Source organism: Salvelinus namaycush, chromosome 29 (assembly GCF_016432855.1).
Source record: "Salvelinus namaycush isolate Seneca chromosome 29, SaNama_1.0, whole genome shotgun sequence".
Classification (NCBI taxonomy): Eukaryota; Metazoa; Chordata; class Actinopteri; order Salmoniformes; family Salmonidae; genus Salvelinus; species Salvelinus namaycush.
The window spans coordinates 20,801,148-20,822,868 of NC_052335.1; the positions used below are offsets into that span (position 1 = coordinate 20,801,148).

The following is a 21,721-nucleotide window of genomic DNA, read 5'->3' on the forward strand; positions in this document are numbered from 1 at the left end:
TGCAGGGCAAGCGGTACAGCAAGTCTGGAACCAACAGGACCCTGAATAGCTTTTATCCCCAAGCCATAAGACTGATAAATAGTTAGTTAAACAGTTAACCAAGTAACCAATTAACCAATTTTACACTAACAATTTTTTTCACATACGCTGCTGCTACTTTCTGTTATCTAACCCGTTGCCTAGTCACTTTATCCTATATGTACATATCTACCTCCATTACCTCGTACCCCTGCACACCGACTCTGTGCTGCTACCCGTGTATATAGCCAAGTTATTGTTACTCATTGTGTATTTATTCCTTGTGTTATTATTTCTACATTTCTCTTCGTTTCTCTCTGCCTTGTTGGGGAGGGCCCATAAATAAGCATTTCACTGTTATTCTACACCTGTAATTAATTGGAAGAACCCTATGGACTAGTACTACTGTAGACCTTAGCACTAAAATACAGCCACTAGTTAGCCATGAGTACGCCGGTAGGTGTGGACTCCAAACCAATAATCCTTTCAGCCCATTACATCAGCACATCATGGGAACCATGCAACAACCAGGGGCCCATATCCAACTTTCATCATGTACAGAAATAGACAAATATAAAGACATCTAAGCCTCCAGCAGGGCTTCCGTGCATCTTATTAAAACTAGAGGACTCTGCAATGCAGCAGAGCAGGAATGTACTGTTGCAGAAGTACTGTAAGTAGCCTGGCTTTGTTTGGGGGGAAAGGGAGAGGAGGGGAGAGTAAGCCACAGAGACAGGGAGAGTCTGGAAGCTGGGGCAGAGTGGGTGGACAGTAGCTTGGTCTCAGCTCCGGGCCAACTTCTTTGTCATTCCTTGTCATGCCTTTATATAGAGAAATACAGTTGTCATGGTAACATACACCACAGAGGACTGAGCAGTCGGTTAAACTAAAGCACATTGATCTGCCACCAGATGAGGAGGACAGAGGACCTGTCTGATGGTGACAGGTCAGGGCAGTCCTCCAGTACAGGCAGCAATGTACTGCTCCTGGCCAACACAGAACCTGTGTAATGTCCCTTCACATCAATCTCAATGATTGATGACCAGAAAAACAGAGAGTCCAAAGAACCTCTGCCAAAAAAAAAGAGCATTGCAGAGAAGGATGCTGACTGTCCTGTACCCTGACAGTGACAGAGATGCTATGGAGGAGGAGCCAGCCAGGCAGGGCAGTGACAGAGATGCTATGGAGGAGGAGCCAGCCAGGCAGGGCAGTGACAGAGATGCTATGGAGGAGGAGCCAGCCAGGCAGGGCAGTGACAGAGATGCTATGGAGGAGGAGGAGCCAGCCAGGCAGGGCAGTGACAGAGATGCTATGGAGGAGGAGCCAGCCAGGCAGGGCAGTGACAGAGATGCTATGGAGGAGGAGCCAGCCAGGCAGGGCAGTGACAGAGATGCTATGGAGGAGGAGCCAGCCAGGCAGGGGAGTGACAGAGATGCTATGGAGGAGGAGCCAGCCAGGCAGGGCAGTGACAGAGATGCTATGGAGGAGGAGCCAGCCAGGCAGGGCAGTGACAGAGATGCTATGGAGGAGGAGCCAGCCAGGCAGGGCAGTGACAGAGATGCTATGGAGGAGGAGCCAGCCAGGCAGGGCAGTGACAGAGATGCTATGGAGGAGGAGCCAGCCAGGCAGGGCAGTGACAGAGATGCTATGGAGGAGGAGCCAGCCAGGCAGGGCAGTGACAGAGATGCTATGGAGGAGGAGCCAGCCAGGCAGGGCAGTGACAGAGATGCTATGGAGGAGGAGCCAGCCAGGCAGGGCAGTGACAGAGATGCTATGGAGGAGGAGCCAGCCAGGCAGGGCAGTGACAGAGATGCTATGGAGGAGGAGCCAGCCAGGCAGGGCAGTGACAGAGATGCTATGGAGGAGGAGCCAGCCAGGCAGGGCAGTGACAGAGCAGTCCTTCTGTCAGCCCTCCTCATGTCAAATTATTCATTAGTACCATTCACATCACATCCCCCAAATGCACATGCCTAACGACCGCAATGTTGTCAAATATGTGAAAATGGCACTGGGAGACGCATTAAATGATCCATTATGATTTTATCCTTTGTTGAGTTATATGGTCAATCAACTTAAAAGATTCAGCAATATTTTGAAAGCAACGTTAGTTCAGAATGGAGGTCAATTGCACTGGTTTACAAGTTGTACTGAAGTAGCCTACTTTGACTGATTTGTACTGAGACAAAGACCCTGTTGTCATGCCACCCAGATTCCATTGGTGGGTTTTCAGTTCTTATGGGTTCAGTTTCCGCTCACCTTGAGCCCCGGGAAACCCTTAGGTCAGGGCGCTAATAGAGACACTGGCACGCGCCTAGTTGAGGTTCTGACAAAGTGCTCCTTTGTTAGTGTGTGTCAGAGCAAATACCAGAGCAGCTGGAGGGCTGGGGGTTGAGGAGTGATGTAGCCAGAGCAGCTGGAGGGCTGGGGGTTGAGGAGTGGTGTAGCCAGAGCAGCTGGAGGGCTGGGGGTTGAGGAGTGGTGTAGCCAGAACAGCTGGAGGGCTGGAGAGGCTGGGGGTTGAGGAGTGATGTAGCCAGAGCAGCTGGAGGGCTGGAGAGGCTGGGGGTTGAGGAGTGATGTAGCCAGAGCAGCTGGAGGGCTGGAGGGGCTGGGGGTTGAGGAGTGATGTAGCCAGAGCAGCTGGAGGGCTGGAGAGGCTGGGGGTTGAGGAGTGATGTAGCCAGAGCAGCTGGAGGGCTGGGGGTTGAGGAGTGGTGTAGCCAGAACAGCTGGAGGGCTGGAGAGGCTGGGGGTTGAGGAGTGATGTAGCCAGAGCAGCTGGAGGGCTGGGGGTTGAGGAGTGGTGTAGCCAGAACAGCTGGAGGGCTGGAGAGGCTGGGGGTTGAGGAGTGATGTAGCCAGAGCAGCTGGAGGGCTGGGGGTTGAGGAGTGGTGTAGCCAGAACAGCTGGAGGGCTGGAGAGGCTGGGGGTTGAGGAGTGGTGTAGCCAGAGCAGCTGGAGGGCCTGGGGGTTGAGGAGTGGTGTAGCCAGAACAGCTGGAGGGCTGGGGGTTGAGGAGTGGTGTAGCCAGAGCAGCTGGAGGGCCTGGGGTTTGAGGAGTGGTGTAGCCAGAGCAGCTGGAGGGCCTGGGGGTTGAGGAGTGGTGTAGCCAGAGCAGCTGGAGGGCCTGGGGGTTGAGGAGTGGTGTAGCCAGAGCAGCTGGAGGGCCTGGGGGTTGAGGAGTGGTGTAGCCAGAGCAGCTGGAGGGCCTGGGGGTTGAGGAGTGGTGTAGCCAGAACAGCTGGAGGGCTGGGGGTTAAGGAGTGGTGTAGCCAGAGCAGCTGGAGGGCCTGGGGGTTGAGGAGTGGTGTAGCCAGAACAGCTGGAGGGCTGGAGGGGCTGGGGGTTGAGGAGTGGTGTAGCCAGAACAGCTGGAGGGGCTGGGGGTTAAGGAGTGGTGTAGCCAGAGCAGCTGGAGGGCTGGGGGTTGAGGAGTGGTGTAGCCAGAACAGCTGGAGGGCTGGAGGGGCTGGGGGTTGAGGAGTGATGTAGCCAGAGCAGCTGGAGGGCTGGGGGTTGAGGAGTGATGTAGCCAGAGCAGCTGGAGAGGCTGGGGGTTGAGGAGTGGTGTAGCCAGAGCAGCTGGAGGGCTGGGGGTTGAGGAGTGGTGTAGCCAGAGCAGCTGGAGGGCTGGAGGGGCTGGGGGTTGAGGAGTGATATTGCCAGAGCAGCTGGAGGGGCTGGGGGTTGAGGAGTGATGTAGCCAGAGCAGCTGGAGAGGCTGGGGGTTGAGGAGTGATGTAGCCAGAGCAGCTGGAGGGCTGGAGAGGCTGGGGGTTGAGGAGTGATGTAGCCAGAGCAGCTGGAGGGCTGGGGGTTGAGGAGTGGTGTAGCCAGAACAGCTGGAGGGCTGGGGGTTGAGGAGTGATGTAGCCAGAGCAGCTGGAGGGCTGGGGGTTGAGGAGTGGTGTAGCCAGAGCAGCTGGAGGGCTGGGGGTTGAGGAGTGGTGTAGCCAGAACAGCTGGAGGGCTGGAGAGGCTGGGGGTTGAGGAGTGATGTAGCCAGAGCAGCTGGAGGGCTGGAGAGGCTGGGGGTTGAGGAGTGATGTAGCCAGAGCAGCTGGAGGGCTGGAGGGGCTGGGGGTTGAGGAGTGATGTAGCCAGAGCAGCTGGAGGGCTGGAGAGGCTGGGGGTTGAGGAGTGATGTAGCCAGAGCAGCTGGAGGGCTGGGGGTTGAGGAGTGGTGTAGCCAGAACAGCTGGAGGGCTGGAGAGGCTGGGGGTTGAGGAGTGATGTAGCCAGAGCAGCTGGAGGGCTGGAGAGGCTGGGGGTTGAGGAGTGATGTAGCCAGAGCAGCTGGAGGGCTGGAGGGGCTGGGGGTTGAGGAGTGATGTAGCCAGAGCAGCTGGAGGGCTGGAGAGGCTGGGGGTTGAGGAGTGATGTAGCCAGAGCAGCTGGAGGGCTGGAGAGGCTGGGGGTTGAGGAGTGATGTAGCCAGAGCAGCTGGAGGGCTGGAGAGGCTGGGGGTTGAGGAGTGATGTAGCCAGAGCAGCTGGAGGGCTGGAGGGGCTGGGGGTTGAGGAGTGATGTAGCCAGAGCAGCTGGAGGGCTGGAGAGGCTGGGGGTTGAGGAGTGATGTAGCCAGAGCAGCTGGAGGGCTGGAGGGGCTGGGGGTTGAGGAGTGATGTAGCCAGAGCAGCTGGAGGGCTGGAGAGGCTGGGGGTTGAGGAGTGATGTAGCCAGAGCAGCTGGAGGGCTGGGGGTTGAGGAGTGGTGTAGCCAGAACAGCTGGAGGGCTGGAGAGGCTGGGGGTTGAGGAGTGATGTAGCCAGAGCAGCTGGAGGGCCTGGGGGTTGAGGAGTGGTGTAGCTAGAGCAGCTGGAGGGCTGGAGAGGCTGGGGGTTGAGGAGTGATGTAGCCAGAGCAGCTGGAGGGCTGGGGGTTGAGGAGTGGTGTAGCCAGAACAGCTGGAGGGCTGGAGAGGCTGGGGGTTGAGGAGTGATGTAGCCAGAGCAGCTGGAGGGCTGGAGAGGCTGGGGGTTGAGGAGTGATGTAGCCAGAGCAGCTGGAGGGCTGGAGGGGCTGGGGGTTGAGGAGTGATGTAGCCAGAGCAGCTGGAGGGCTGGAGAGGCTGGGGGTTGAGGAGTGATGTAGCCAGAGCAGCTGGAGGGCTGGGGGTTGAGGAGTGGTGTAGCCAGAACAGCTGGAGGGCTGGAGAGGCTGGGGGTTGAGGAGTGATGTAGCCAGAGCAGCTGGAGGGCTGGGGGTTGAGGAGTGGTGTAGCCAGAACAGCTGGAGGGCTGGAGAGGCTGGGGGTTGAGGAGTGATGTAGCCAGAGCAGCTGGAGGGCCTGGGGGTTGAGGAGTGGTGTAGCTAGAGCAGCTGGAGGGCCTGGGGGTTAAGGAGTGGTGTAGCCAGAACAGCTGGAGGGCTGGAGGGGCTGGGGGTTGAGGAGTGGTGTAGCCAGAACAGCTGGAGGGCTGGAGGGGCTGGGGGTTAAGGAGTGGTGTAGCCAGAACAGCTGGAGGGCTGGAGGGGCTGGGGGTTAAGGAGTGGTGTAGCCAGAGCAGCTGGAGGGCTGGGGGTTGAGGAGTGATGTAGCCAGAGCAGCTGGAGGGCTGGGGGTTGAGGAGTGATGTAGCCAGAGCAGCTGGAGAGGCTGGGGGTTGAGGAGTGGTGTAGCCAGAGCAGCTGGAGGGCTGGGGGTTGAGGAGTGATGTAGCCAGAGCAGCTGGAGGGCTGGGGGTTGAGGAGTGATGTAGCCAGAGCAGCTGGAGGGCTGGGGGTTGAGGAGTGGTGTAGCCAGAGCAGCTGGAGGGCTGGAGGGGCTGGGGGTTGAGGAGTGATATTGCCAGAGCAGCTGGAGGGGCTGGGGGTTGAGGAGTGATGTAGCCAGAGCAGCTGGAGAGGCTGGGGGTTGAGGAGTGATGTAGCCAGAGCAGCTGGAGGGCTGGAGAGGCTGGGGGTTGAGGAGTGATGTAGCCAGAGCAGCTGGAGGGCTGGGGGTTGAGGAGTGGTGTAGCCAGAACAGCTGGAGGGCTGGGGGTTGAGGAGTGATGTAGCCAGAGCAGCTGGAGGGCTGGGGGTTGAGGAGTGGTGTAGCCAGAGCAGCTGGAGGGCTGGAGAGGCTGGGGGTTGAGGAGTGATGTAGCCAGAGTAGCTGGAGGGCTGGGGGTTGAGGAGTGGTGTAGCCAGAACAGCTGGAGGGCTGGAGAGGCTGGGGGTTGAGGAGTGATGTAGCCAGAGCAGCTGGAGGGCTGGAGAGGCTGGGGGTTGAGGAGTGATGTAGCCAGAGCAGCTGGAGGGCTGGAGGGGCTGGGGGTTGAGGAGTGATGTAGCCAGAGCAGCTGGAGGGCTGGAGAGGCTGGGGGTTGAGGAGTGATGTAGCCAGAGCAGCTGGAGGGCTGGGGGTTGAGGAGTGGTGTAGCCAGAGCAGCTGGAGGGCTGGAGAGGCTGGGGGTTGAGGAGTGATGTAGCCAGAGCAGCTGGAGGGCTGGGGGTTGAGGAGTGGTGTAGCCAGAACAGCTGGAGGGCTGGAGAGGCTGGGGGTTGAGGAGTGATGTAGCCAGAGCAGCTGGAGGGCTGGGGGTTGAGGAGTGGTGTAGCCAGAACAGCTGGAGGGCTGGAGAGGCTGGGGGTTGAGGAGTGGTGTAGCCAGAGCAGCTGGAGGGCCTGGGGGTTGAGGAGTGGTGTAGCCAGAACAGCTGGAGGGCTGGGGGTTGAGGAGTGGTGTAGCCAGAGCAGCTGGAGGGCCTGGGGTTTGAGGAGTGGTGTAGCCAGAGCAGCTGGAGGGCCTGGGGGTTGAGGAGTGGTGTAGCCAGAGCAGCTGGAGGGCCTGGGGGTTGAGGAGTGGTGTAGCCAGAGCAGCTGGAGGGCCTGGGGGTTGAGGAGTGGTGTAGCCAGAGCAGCTGGAGGGCCTGGGGGTTGAGGAGTGGTGTAGCCAGAACAGCTGGAGGGCTGGGGGTTAAGGAGTGGTGTAGCCAGAGCAGCTGGAGGGCCTGGGGGTTGAGGAGTGGTGTAGCTAGAGCAGCTGGAGGGCCTGGGGGTTAAGGAGTGGTGTAGCCAGAACAGCTGGAGGGCTGGAGGGGCTGGGGGTTGAGGAGTGGTGTAGCCAGAACAGCTGGAGGGCTGGAGGGGCTGGGGGTTAAGGAGTGGTGTAGCCAGAGCAGCTGGAGGGCTGGGGGTTGAGGAGTGGTGTAGCCAGAACAGCTGGAGGGCTGGAGGGGCTGGGGGTTAAGGAGTGATGTAGCCAGAGCAGCTGGAGAGGCTGGGGGTTGAGGAGTGATGTAGCCAGAGCAGCTGGAGGGCTGGAGAGGCTGGGGGTTGAGGAGTGATATAGCCAGAGCAGCTGGAGGGCTGGGGGTTGAGGAGTGGTGTAGCCAGAGCAGCTGGAGGGCTGGGGGTTGAGGAGTGATGTAGCCAGAGCAGCTGGAGGGCTGGGGGTTGAGGAGTGGTTTAGCCAGAGCAGCTGGAGGGCTGGGGGTTGAGGAGTGGTGTAGCCAGAACAGCTGGAGGGCTGGAGAGGCTGGGGGTTGAGGAGTGATGTAGCCAGAGCAGCTGGAGGGCTGGGGGTTGAGGAGTGGTGTAGCCAGAACAGCTGGAGGGCTGGAGAGGCTGGGGGTTGAGGAGTGATGTAGCCAGAGCAGCTGGAGGGCTGGGGGTTGAGGAGTGGTGTAGCCAGAACAGCTGGAGGGCTGGAGAGGCTGGGGGTTGAGGAGTGATGTAGCCAGAGCAGCTGGAGGGCTGGGGGTTGAGGAGTGGTGTAGCCAGAACAGCTGGAGGGCTGGAGAGGCTGGGGGTTGAGGAGTGATGTAGCCAGAGCAGCTGGAGGGCTGGGGGTTGAGGAGTGGTGTAGCCAGAGCAGCTGGAGGGCCTGGGGGTTGAGGAGTGGTGTAGCCAGAACAGCTGGAGGGCTGGGGGTTGAGGAGTGGTGTAGCCAGAGCAGCTGGAGGGCCTGGGGTTTGAGGAGTGGTGTAGCCAGAGCAGCTGGAGGGCCTGGGGGTTGAGGAGTGGTGTAGCCAGAGCAGCTGGAGGGCCTGGGGGTTGAGGAGTGGTGTAGCCAGAGCAGCTGGAGGGCCTGGGGGTTGAGGAGTGGTGTAGCCAGAGCAGCTGGAGGGCCTGGGGGTTGAGGAGTGGTGTAGCCAGAACAGCTGGAGGGCTGGGGGTTAAGGAGTGGTGTAGCCAGAGCAGCTGGAGGGCCTGGGGGTTGAGGAGTGGTGTAGCTAGAGCAGCTGGAGGGCCTGGGGGTTAAGGAGTGGTGTAGTCAGAACAGCTGGAGGGCTGGAGGGGCTGGGGGTTGAGGAGTGGTGTAGCCAGAACAGCTGGAGGGCTGGAGGGGCTGGGGGTTAAGGAGTGGTGTAGCCAGAGCAGCTGGAGGGCCTGGGGGTTGAGGAGTGGTGTAGCCAGAACAGCTGGAGGGCTGGAGGGGCTGGGGGTTGAGGAGTGATGTAGCCAGAACAGCTGGAGGGCTGGGGGTTGAGGAGTGATGTAGCCAGAGCAGCTGGAGAGGCTGGGGGTTGAGGAGTGGTGTAGCCAGAGCAGCTGGAGGGCCTGGGGGTTGAGGAGTGGTGTAGCCAGAACAGCTGGAGGGCTGGGGGTTGAGGAGTGATGTAGCCAGAGCAGCTGGAGAGGCTGGGGGTTGAGGAGTGGTGTAGCCAGAGCAGCTGGAGGGCCTGGGGGTTGAGGAGTGGTGTAGCCAGAGCAGCTGGAGGGCTGGGGGTTGAGGAGTGATGTAGCCAGAGCAGCTGGAGAGGCTGGGGGTTGAGGAGTGGTGTAGCCAGAGCAGCTGGAGGGCTGGGGGTTGAGGAGTGGTGTAGCCAGAGCAGCTGGAGGGGCTGGGGGTTGAGGAGTGATGTAGCCAGAGCAGCTGGAGGGCTGGGGGTTGAGGAGTGATGTAGCCAGAGCAGCTGGAGAGGCTGGGGGTTGAGGAGTGGTGTAGCCAGAGCAGCTGGAGGGCTGGGGGTTGAGGAGTGATGTAGCCAGAGCAGCTGGAGAGGCTGGGGGTTGAGGAGTGGTGTAGCCAGAGCAGCTGGAGGGCTGGGGGTTGAGGAGTGGTGTAGCCAGAGCAGCTGGTGGGCTGGAGAGGCTGGGGGTTGAGGAGTGGTGTAGCCAGAGCAGCTGGAGGGCTGGGGGTTGAGGAGTGGTGTAGCCAGAGCAGCTGGTGGGCTGGAGAGGCTGGGGGTTGAGGAGTGATGTAGCCAGAGCAGCTGGAGGGCTGGGGGTTGAGGAGTGGTGTAGCCAGAGCAGCTGGAGGGCTGGAGAGGCTGGGGGTTGAGGAGTGATGTTGCCAGAACAGCTGGAGGGCTGGGGGTTGAGGAGTGATGTTGCCAGAGCAGCTGGAGGGCTGGGGGTTGAGGAGTGATGTTGCCAGAGCAGCTGGAGGGCTGGGGGTTGAGGAGTGATGTTGCCAGAGCAGCTGGAGGGCTGGGGGTTGAGGAGTGATGTTGCCGGAGCAGCTGGAGGGCTGGGGGTTGAGGAGTGATGTAGCCAGAGCAGCTGGAGGGATGGGGGTTGAGGAGTGGTGTAGCCAGAGCAGCTGGAGGGCTGGGGGTTGAGGAGTGGTGTAGCCAGAGCAGCTGGTGGGCTGGGGGTTGAGGAGTGATGTAGTAAGAACAGCTGGAGGGCTGGGGGTTGAGGAGTGGTGTAGCCAGAGCAGCTGGAGGGGCTGGGGGTGGGGTGATGTAGCCAGAGCAGCTGGAGAGGCTGGGGGTTGAGGAGTGATGTAGCCAGAGCAGCTGGAGGGCCTGGGGGTTGAGGAGTGATGTAGCCAGAGCAGCTGGAGGGCCTGGGGGTTGAGGAGTGATGTAGCCAGAGCAAGTCATTCTGGTTGTGAGACAGCACATTCCACACAGGACCGGCTGCCACTCAAATCCCTTTCTCCAAGTCTCACACAACACTTCCTCCCCTAGCCGGCTGTGTGCAATAACCTGGTCTGGACGCGGTTATTCTAAACCAGACCTCCAGACCACTAACACAGCCCTCTACAGGCAGTCTGGAAGGCGTGATGGCTCAAAGTGAAGAAGACACAAGTCTAACAACCTGGAAAAGTCATTCAGTATGTTAACACTGACTACCATCTCTGACAGCCTGATGATGCTGCCATGTACAGTAGTTGATAGTAACTGATATGATAGTGGGCCACCAGGGAGCAACCACAAAGAGAAAACACCACGTAGTGGTGACAGGACTGGTGGCCGGGAGGATATGTTCAGGACAAAGGGAGGAAAAATAAAGGAGAAGATTTGGCTTCAAGTTTGGGAGTGGCATTATATTTTTAAACGAGGCCAATAAGCTTGTTATTGGAGCAAAAGCACCAAAAAATATTTCTGAAAGACTACACAGAGTTCTGAGGCCCAGCAGGTTTGAATACTTGATGAAATACCTGGGCCTTATTAAGAGTGATTTCAGATGTTATTTACTGTATGAAATCAAAGAGGGGCAAGGGCCCCATGCACACACACACACGCACGCACCCACACACCCACGCACATACACACACGCACACATTCTAACAACTGTTATTCATGACACAATAAAAGAAGGGAGGTTGGAAGGGCAAGGTCTGTGTTTTCCACCCTTATATAGGTAGGGAGGTAGTAACTGAAAAGCCTCATGTTTTCACAGGAGTCTAGTTAAACTCCAGACTGGGGTTTAATGCACCCAGAACACACTCATCTGGTTCTGATTTGCATTACGGCAGAAGAGGAAAAACAGGCTAAGAGAGAGAGATTGGAGAGAAGGACAGAGGGAGTGAAAGACAGAGAGAGGGAGAGAAAGACAGAGAGATAGAGGGAGAGAAAAACAGAGAGATAGAGGGAGAGAAAGACAGAGAGATTGGAGAGAAAGACAGAGAGAGAGAGGGAGAGAAAGACAGAGACAGAGAGGGAGAGAAAGACAGAGAGATCGAGGGAGAGAAAGACAGAGAGATTGGAGAGAAAGACAGAGAGAGAGAGAGAGGGAGAGAAAGACACAGAGAGAGAGAGAGAGGGAGAGAAAGAGAGAGAGAGAGGGAGGGAGAGAAAGAGAGAGAGAGGGAGAGAAAGACAGAGACAGAGAGAGGGAGAGAAAGACAGAGACAGAGAGAGAGATTGGAGAGAAAGACAGAGAGAGAGAGAGAGATTGGAGAGAAAGACAGAGAGATGGAGAGAAAGACAGAGACAGAGAGAGAGATTGGAGAGAAAGACAGAGAGAGAGAGAGATTGGAGAGAAAGACAGAGACAGAGAGAGGGAGAGAAAGACAGAGAGATTGGAGAGAAAGACAGAGAGAGAGAGAGATTGGAAAGACAGAGACAGAGAGGGAGAAAAAGACAGAGAGAGAGAGAGAGATTGGAGAGAAAGACAGAGACAGAGAGAGGGAGAGAAAGACAGAGACAGAGAGAGGGAGAGAAAGACAGAGAGATTGGAGAGAAAGACAGAGAGATTGGAGAGAAAGACAGAGACAGAGAGAGGGAAAGGGAGAGAAAGACAGAGACAGAGAGAGGGAGAGAAAGACAGAGAGATTGGAGAGAAAGACAGAGACAGAGAGAGGGAGAGAAAGACAGAGATTGGAGAGAAAGACAGAGAGAGGGAGAGAAAGACAGAGAGAGAGAGAGACAGACAGACAGACAGACAGTGAAAGACAGAGTGAAAGACAGAGACAGTGAAAGACAGAGAGAGAGAGAGAGATTGGAGAGAAAGACAGAGACAGAGAGATTGGAGAGAAAGACAGAGAGGGAGAGAGGGAGAGAGAGAGAGAGACAGACAGACAGACAGACAGACAGACAGACAGACAGACAGACAGACAGACAGACAGAGACAGAGTGCGCTGCAGTGGATTTGGCTTTGGCTGCAGCATTCACGCAAAAATATAGCGCTGTGCAGTACTGTACTGAGACAGAGACAGAGAGAGACAGAAAGTGATAGGGAACTAGGCCTGCAGAAGCCTGGGACTGGTAGTATTCAGCTCCCCCCACAACTCACAGATTTGGGGAGAGCTTCCTTACAGTGCTCCTGCTTCTAACAATCACAATCACAGCCATGGTGTCCCAGATCCCGGTCCCTGTACACACGGCCATGGTGTCCCAGATCCCGGTCCCTGTACACACGGCCATGGTGTCCCAGATCCCGGTCCCTGTACACACAGCCATGGTGTCCCAGATCCCGGTCCCTGTACACACAGCCATGGTGTCCCAGATCCCGGTCCCTGTACACACAGCCATGGTGTCCCAGATCCCGGTCCCTGTACACACGGCCATGGTGTCCCAGATCCCGGTCCCTGTACACACAGCCATGGTGTCCCAGATCCCGGTCCCTGTACACACGGCCATGGTGTCCCAGATCCCGGTCCCTGTACACACAGCCATAGTGTCCCAGATCCCGGTCCCTGTACACACGGCCTGCTTTTCCCAGATCCCGGTCCCTGTACACACGGCCTGCTTTTCCCAGATCCCGGTCCCTGTACACACGGCCTGCTTTTCCCAGATCCCGGTCCCTGTACACACAGCCATGGTGTCCCAGATCCCGGTCCCTGTACACACAGCCATGGTGTCCCAGATCCCGGTCCCTGTACACACAGCCATGGTGTCCCAGATCCCGGTCCCTGTACACACAGCCATGGTGTCCCAGATCCCGGTCCCTGTACACACGGCCATGGTGTCCCAGATCCCGGTCCCTGTACACACAGCCATGGTGTCCCAGATCCCGGTCCCTGTACACACGGCCATGGTGTCCCAGATCCCGGTTCCTGTACACACAGCCATGGTGTCCCAGATTCCGGTCCCTGTACACACAGCCATGGTGTCCCAGATCCCGGTCCCTGTACACACGGCCATGGTGTCCCAGATCCCGGTCCCTGTACACACAGCCATGGTGTCCCAGATCCCGGTCCCTGTACACACGGCCATGGTGTCCCAGATCCCGGTCCCTGTACACACGGCCATGGTGTCCCAGATCCCGGTCCCTGTACACACGGCCATGGTGTCCCAGATCCCGGTCCCTGTACACACGGCCATGGTGTCCCAGATCCCGGTCCCTGTACACACAGCCATGGTGTCCCAGATCCCGGTCCCTGTACACACGGCCATAGTGTCCCAGATCCCGGTCCCTGTACACACGGCCTGCTTTTCCCAGCAGGATGGATAGATAGGTGTGCACGGCTTTCTTGTTCCACGCCCAGTTACAGTCAGTAACAGTCAGCTGTAGAATGTAGAGCTTGATAGAGCTAGATAGAGCTTGATAGAGCTAGATAGAGCTTGATAGAGCTTGATATATCTAGATAGAGCTTGATAGAGATAGATAGAGCTAGATAGAGCTTGATATATCTAGATAGAGCTAGATAGAGCATGATAGAGCTAGATAGAGCTAGATAGAGCTAGATAGAGCTAGATAGAGCTAGATAGAGCTAGATAGAGCTTGATATATCTAGATAGAGCTAGATAGAGCTAGATAGAGCTAGATAGAGCTTGATAGAGCTAGATAGAGCTTGATAGAGCTAGATAGAGCTTGATAGAGCTTGATAGAGCTTGATAGAGCTAGATAGAGTAAAATAGGAGTACTGCCTCCTCCATCTTAGAGGATGATGAGGTTTGGGAAGGAGGAAACAAATGGAATGTTGGTTGAATGCATTCAGCTGTGCACCTGACTAGGTATCCTCTTCCCTTCCCTCTCTGTACAGGCAGAAAGGTGCAGAACTCACCCCCTCTGCCTCTCGTGTCCCAGCAGGGTCACAGCGAGCCACCCAGGTCAGTGGCCTATCCCAGCAACCCTGCTCACTGCTGTCCGATGGACTGTGACAGTCTCTGGGGGCAGCAACGATCCCACACTGTGATCTAGCCAACACAACATCCACAACACAGGTGGAGGCTGCACAGTGGGGTATGGTGGCTGTACAGTGGGGTATGGTGGCTGCACAGTGGGGTATGGTGGCTGCACAGTGGGGTATGGTGGCTGCACAGTGGGGTATGGTGGCTGCACAGTGGGGTATGGTGGCTGTACAGTGGGGTATGGTGGCTGCACAGTGGGGTATGGTGGCTGCACAGTGGGGTATGGTGGCTGGACAGTGGGGTATGGTGGCTGTACAGTGGGGTATGGTGGCTGTACAGTGGGGTATGGTGGCTGCACAGTGGGGTATGGTGGCTGCACAGTGAGGTATGGTGGCTGCACAGTGGGGTATGGTGGCTGCACAGTGGGGTATGGTGGCTGCACAGTGGGGTATGGTGGCTGCACAGTGGGGTATGGTGGCTGTACAGTGGGGTATGGTGGCTGTACAGTGGGGTATGGTGGCTGCACAGTGGGGTATGGTGGCTGCACAGTGGGGTATGGTGGCTGTACAGTGGGGTATGGTGGCTGTACAGTGGGGTATGGTGGCTGTACAGTGGGGTATGGTGGCTGCACAGTGGGGTATGGTGGCTGTACAGTGGGGTATGGTGGCTGCACAGTGGGGTATGGTGGCTGCACAGTGGGGTATGGTGGCTGTACAGTGGGGTATGGTGGCTGTACAGTGGGGTATGGTGGCTGTACAGTGGGGTATGGTGGCTGTACAGTGGGGTATGGTGGCTGTACAGTGGGGTATGGTGGCTGTACAGTGGGGTATGGTGGCTGTACAGTGGGGTATGGTGGCTGTACAGTGGGGTATGGTGGCTGTACAGTGGGGTATGGTGGCTGTACAGTGGGGTATAGTGGCTGTACAGTGGGGTATGGTGGCTGCACAGTGGGGTATGGTGGCTGTACAGTGGGGTATGGTGGCTGTACAGTGGGGTATGGTGGCTGTACAGTGGGGTATGGTGGCTGTACAGTGGGGTATGGTGGCTCCACAAGTCGTCCCAAGCATTCAGCCTGCCAATGTACTACACACATTCCATAATTCAACAGATACAGTTCTGTGTTCATTTTCGAGACGAAATCACTTGGCCGGGAGAAGAAATCAGCTGTATTTAAATAAACAGTATTTACCTGAAACCCAGTTACATAACAGGATAAAGCATCTAGGTCCAGGCTGTGCTGCAACACCCAAAAAGAGGAATAGTGGATCAGGGTGATCTCTGTTAGCCGGACCAGAAACAGAACAGGGCTTGGGCTGGATCACATGGTCACAGCATTCCTCTCGGCCTAACAGTATTTAGTCCAAATTAGAGTGAGGAGGAGATGAGGTCCTTCTTAAATCACACGCCAGAATCTTGAACAGCATCCAAGCGCGCGGCCCAACACCCAATGAGTCAAATCATGAAGCTATCCTGGATGGTATCCTCAGTACAGGACAGGCCAGGACAGTGAGTTCAGGTGTGGATAACAATGAGACAAAAATGACAACTGATATAAGAGTTGGGTGGTGATGGTGATGATGAAGAGTGATTCTGAAAGAGAAGGTTGCGTCATCATCACTGTAAATAGAACCCTGCTGTAGCTTCATGTTGTGTTCCACCAGCCAGGCCCTGTTGAGCAACCACACACGTCTATTAGCCAATCAACAGCTCTGTGTGTAGTGTGTGTGTGTGTGTGTGTGTGTGTGTGTGTGTGTGTGTGTGTGTGTGTGTGTGTGTGTGTGTGTGTGTGTGTGTGTGTGTGTGTGTGTGTGTGTAAGAGGATATGTGTAAGTGGATGAATATACGAGAACGTATGAGTGAAAGATGGTATGTGTGGTAGCCAATTTGTGCATACAGTATAGAGTTAAGAGTGTGTGTGTGTGTAAGAGGATATGTGTAAGTGGATAGAGTACAGTATAGAGTTAAGAGTGTGTGTGTACTGTATGTGTCAGACAAAATGCTAACATGACTGGACATGTATTTCTCCCATTTTACAGAGCCATGCTCCCTGAAAGATGTGGTCCACATTTAGCACGTATTTAGCCACAGCTATCTGGTTTCACGACACCGGGATGTTACCGCAGCGCTGGCGCCAAGGAGACGGGTCACCGGGGAAGGACACACGACTCAGGAGCTCTGGACGTTGCATTCTCGTAACCAAGGGCCCGGCCAGGGGCCAAGAAGGAGGTTCCTATAAAAACACAGTTGTTTTTACAGATGGGGTCCGACAGGGGCCAGAGTGGGGGGAACCGGAGGGGGGCGAGGTGCTATATTGGCCTGTTGCTTGGCGTACTGCGGAGGGAGAGATATAAATAGGATGTTTTGATTCAGGTTTAATTTGGGATGAGTAAACATCCTATGGTCCAGCCACTCAGGGATGTGATGTAAGGAAGGACCCCTGGGTTAAGGTAGGTAGCCTCTGTCCTGCCGGTCACAAACACAGGAAGAATAAGGTGACTGGACAGCCACATGGTAGGCTTAAAATGTAATCAGTCACACACACCATGTGTCATCATATGACTCAGGATTTGTTTACACCTTTGAGTAATACTCCCTTATCAACAGCAGTACCATGGACAGCTCACTGTTCCAACACCTTTCAGTTCTTCTGATCCAAACACGCTTTCATGTCAGTCAACATCATCATTCATCAGACTTTTGATGTTTGTTTACAGACCAGCTCAAAATGATGTCATTCAATCTGCAATGACAGCCATGTGGTTTATAACTCAACATCATGAATGTAATTCAATCTGCAATGACAGCCATGTGGTTTATAACTCAACATCATGAATGTAATTCAATCTGCAATGACAGCCATGTGGTTTATAACTCAACATCATGAATGTAATTCAATCTGCAATGACAGCCATGTGGTTTATAACTCAACATCATGAATGTAATTCAAAGCACAGCAATCTAATCTATTTATGTAGTGAGAGGGAATCCAAAAAAGGGAAAGCAGTAGAGTTGACTTCCTGGCAGCTCCTTGTGACATAACATGCCTGTCCTGCTAGCTGTCATCTGAGCAGCACTGGAAATCTCTCTCCATTGGTGTTCCATCACCACAGACAGCACTTAGCTAACCCCGCCAACTTGCTCATGTCCTGGACTTAACGGCAGGCTTCATGGAAGAGATGTGCTGACGTAACCAGAGAGAGGTAGATAGGACGCGAGCTAGGCAGACAGGGAGACGGAGGCAAGGGCACCAGCTGAAATATGAGTCAGCACATAGGACAGAAGAGGAGAGGGGAGAGGGTAGGCGGGATGTGCTATCTAAGCATTGGTTAAAGAGGATCAAAGTTTAGTGCCCATACACAGAGATGTGAGCTAGTGATATGGCTGTTGATCAACTCTAAATAGCCTACCAGTTATGCATTGCGCCCATCAACAATAACAAGCTCTAGACTAATTCTTAGTGACAAGAAGAGAGCAGCGGTGTCCGATCCGGTGCTTTTAAAGGGGTTGCATAAGACCTTTAGTGGCCGAGCAGCAGCTTTGATGCGGTGTATGCCCAGTCTTTGTTTATGTAATAGTACTCCAACACAAAGTTCATGTAAGAATCCTCAGGCACAACCAGCAACGTGTAACAAGTGTGTGCAGTATACTGTAATTCTGCACAGTATGTGTGTACAGATGTAGGATCTTCATTTGATCACCCTGTCGCAGCAGAACTTTCCTGCACTGCAGGAAATGTTAAACTTGTTGTGTATGTAAGTTTAAAAGGCTTATGAAGTTTCCACTTGAAAATTTGAGACTTGACTTTCCCGTATGAAAAATGTACCAATGCCCACAAAAATTTCCATTATTTATAATCCACATTTCCTTGTTGCTGCAGGATTATTTTCCTGCTGTAGCAAACTGTCTCAAATTAAAATCCTACATGCATGTGCCCAGATAGCAGTGTGTCCGCATGGCTGGATCACGGCACCACTAGTCAATAGTCCCGCCCAGGCGAGCGCTGTGTGTGTGTCTGTGTGTTTGTGCACCTGCACACGAGGGGACAGATGGTCCTATGGCCCAGTGTGTGTGTTTATATGTCCCTCTGTAATCTCCCAGAGGGGGTTAATGGAGGCCTCTTGACGGAGGGACACTGTGGGAGAGACAGGCTAGCTGGATGGATGGAGCTACATCCTCTCTCTCTCAATCTCTCTCAGCAGCCTAACCAACCTGAAGCACAAACACAGGGCTCAGCAGTCAGCATATCCTTCATGGAAACGGTTGACTAGATAAAACAAGCCTGAACAGGAGAGGAGGCTGGCTGGCTGGCTGGCTGGCTGCGTGACGCTGAAGAGAAGTGCTGAGCCATCAGGTCTGTCAGAGCTGAGTGATGGACTTCATAAAGACAGAGGAGACAAATGACTGGACTCTGCTCTCCAACAATTCCCTGTCATTCCTAGAACGCCATGCACCAAGCCGATCCATCGATTACCTCAGTTGAGCTTAGTCAGATCTACCACTGTGTTCTCTCCTTTCTGTAGCGATTCACATCCTTCTGTCAGCAGCCCACAGGAACGCAAACCCAGCAGCACATTGCAGGCCGTCAATATGCATTTCACCGGACTGGAGTATCAGTGCACATGGATCTGTAGTCTAACTACAGCCTTGCTGCTGTATCCTTCCCTTAACTCATTAAACACACATTTTAATTTGAGCCCTGCCTTTAACACTAAGGGAACAAGTATTCCTGGTGTATACCATAGAGCCTGGGTGGGGACTGTAATACCCTGTTAGCTATGCAATAAACTCCTGCCATGTTCATGTTGCCTCTGTAATGAAGCAGGACTATTAGCTCTCCCCTCATCCCTGCTTCTTTCATTCATTAAATCCAGGGTGTCTCACTTCATCTGTATGTGATGGCATAGGCATCAGCTTTAACTGAGAGAGAGAAATAGAGAGGCTATATGACCATACTCAGAGAGAGAGGAGGGGAGAGGGATCCATTTTCCTGCTGTGTAGCTAGTGACAAAAGGGGGAAAGGAGAGCAGAGAGGGAGAAGGGCAAAGTAGAGGTTTTGCCTACGTAAACAGAAAAAAGTCAGACGGCGAAGATGGTGAGAGGTGATGCATGAGTTGACTGTCTCTGTGTGTATTCCTGAGGGTGGGAGCAGAGGAAAGGAAGACAGAAAGACAAGAGGGAGGCAGCCGGAGGGGAGGAGAGAGAGATGCACAAGAGGAAGAGAGATCCTGTGCCTGACTGTACCCGGACCCATAAGAATAATACACCAACAGAACATGCCTGGTTTCTGCTCCACCTCCAGGTAGTGTGTGTGTGTGTGTGTGTGTGTTTGTGCCAGCTCCACCTCCTACCCTGGGGGTTCTGAGTGACAGGTAGGGTGGGGTCATAACTTCATGTCCCCCAGAAAGGCCCTGAAGCTGGGGCAGATTGATGAATGAAAGACCCCTGCCCCCCCATCATACACTGGGTTGTAAAGTGCACCCACCACAACAGCTATCAAACCCATCATAGCTTACATCATTTGTGACCCGTTTCAAGAAGCTAGCCGTATGTCGCACGTTATGAGAATGCAATTTATATGTTTTTTAATTAAATGCATTTTTTGGGCAGAAATGCCTTCTGGAACATGTGAACTTTCATGTGTCTTAATAACAAACTTGTATGCCATCTGTAAAAACGAATACAATTGTTAAATTATGAGAATAGTTGCTTTAATCATGGAAAAAGACAGGAACCTTCCCACTAGCCATGATTGGCTGAGATAATGGATGGGCTGGACATGCTGAGAGAAGAGTTTGGATTGGTCTGCCATGTAGCATGCTTCTGTCTATAACATGAGCTGCTCAGTATGTATAGATAATCATTGCTACTGTGGCTTTTTTGAAAGATATAACGTTAGCCATGAAGAACTGCAAAAGTGTTGCTACTGCTCTCAACAACAATGCTGCCCTGAATTTAGCAGGCACTATCAACAAAGATCAGTGGGAAAAAGTTGTAAAGGACTACTTCCTGCACACGGTCAGTGTGAACCGGAGTGACTTGACACAACGGACCAAACAAGCTGTAGCTAGCTACAAATCAAACGGAAAAGACACGCTGCCGTGAAGCATTCATCCATGTATACAGGTAAGAGTCTAGCTACATTTTCAGTTTTATACATTTCTAATTGTTACAGAAAATCATTTTCATTGCAAGTTAAAGTGTACTTTTAGATATCTAGCAAACGTTGCATGTATGATCTGTGTAGTAATATTATCTGTACAGTGAATTCAGAAAGTATTCACACCCCTTGAATTTTCCCACATTTTGTTATGTTACAGCCTTATTATAAAATGGATTTTAAAAAATTTAAAAATCCTCAGCAAACTACACACAATACCCTATAATGACTAAGCAGAAAAGGTTTTTAAAAATGTTTGCAAATTTATAAAAAAATAAAACCTTATTTACATAAGTATACAGACCCTTAGCTATGAGACTCGAAATTGAGCCCAGGTGCATTCTGTTTCCATTGATCATCCTTGAGATGTTTCTACAACTTGATTGGAGTTCACCTGTGGTAAATTCAATTGATTGGACATGATTTGAAAAGGCACACACCTGTCAATATAAGGTCCCACAGTTGACATTGCATGTCAGAGCAAAAAACAAGCCATGAAGTTGAAGGAATTGTGCTTAGAGCACCCAGACAGGATTGTGTCGAGGCACAGATCTGGGGAAGGGTACCAAAAAACGTCTGCAGCATTGAAGGTCCCCAAGAACACAGTGGCCTCCTTCATTCTTAAATGGAAGAAGTTTTGAACCACCAAGACTCCAAAACTGAGCATTCGTGGGAGAAGGGCCTTGGTCAGGGAGGTGACCAAGAACCCGATGGTCACTCTGACAGAGCTCTAGAGTTCCTCTGTGGGGATGGGAGAAATTTCCAGAAGGACAACCATCTCCGCAGCACTCCACCAATCAGGCCTTTATGGTAGCGTGCCAAGCATCACATCTGGAGGAAACCTGGCACCATCCCTACGGTGAAGCATGGTGGTGGCAGAATCATGCTGTGGGGATGTTTTTCAGCGGCAACAACAGGGAGACTAGTCAGGATTGAGGTAAAGATGAACGGAGCAAAGTACAGAGAGATCCTTGATAAAAAACCTGCTCCAGGGCTCTAAGGACCTCAGACTGGGGCGAAGGTTCACCTTCTAAGCACACAGCCAAGACAATGCAGGAGTGGCTTCACCACAGCCAGAGCCCGGACTTAAACCTGATCGAACATCTCTGGAGAGACCTGAAAATAGCTGCGCAGCAACGCTTGCAGTCCAACCTGACAGAGCTTGAGAGGATCTGCAGAGAAGAATGGGAGAAACTCCCCAAATACAGGTGTGCCAAGCTTGTAGTGTCATACCCAAGAAGACTCGAGGCTGTAATCGTAGCCAAAGGTGTAAAAACAAAGTACTGAGTAAAAGGTCTAAATACTTATGTAAATACACAAATATGCAAGTAACCATTTCACTGTACCGTTTATACCTTCTGTATCCTGTGCATATGACAAATAAACATTGATTTTATTTGATATAGTGTGTGTTTACCAGAGCCAGTAATGTGAAGAACAACATGACCTGCACCAAAGTCAAATTAGGATATAGGCCAACTACTACTTTCACCACTTTTAGTCTTGAAATCTTTGGTTGTTTACTACACTACCTTACTCACTCTGTTTAGCACATGGCCTCACATGTGAATCCTTAAAGAAATGGGTGGGGTTTAAGAGGGTGTGAACGATGCTGAATAGGTGTAGATAAACAAGAGATCTACAGTAGGTGTGCCAAAACATTCAATGTCCATTTTCTCAAAAGTAGGGTTACAAGTTTATCAACTTTCAAAACAGAATTACCTTCCCATTGTTCCTCAACTGCAGTGTATGATATACCATTTTGTAGCTCTGAGTCTCTACTTTTATCTAATGTAAAAAACATAATTTCAAATGTTGCTACATGAAACAGAATTGAGGCAGTCGGTCACAATTATTTTTGTTAGC

The 21,721-nt window shown here is 53.4% G+C and overlaps 1 protein-coding gene across 1 annotated transcript in view; it reads right to left on the reverse strand.

Moving 5' to 3' along the window:
- Positions 1 to 21,721, reverse strand: part of LOC120024184 (centrosomal protein of 85 kDa-like) — a 78,576-nt gene that overhangs the window by 39,830 nt on the left and 17,025 nt on the right. The gene's annotated exons all lie outside the window — the stretch shown is intronic.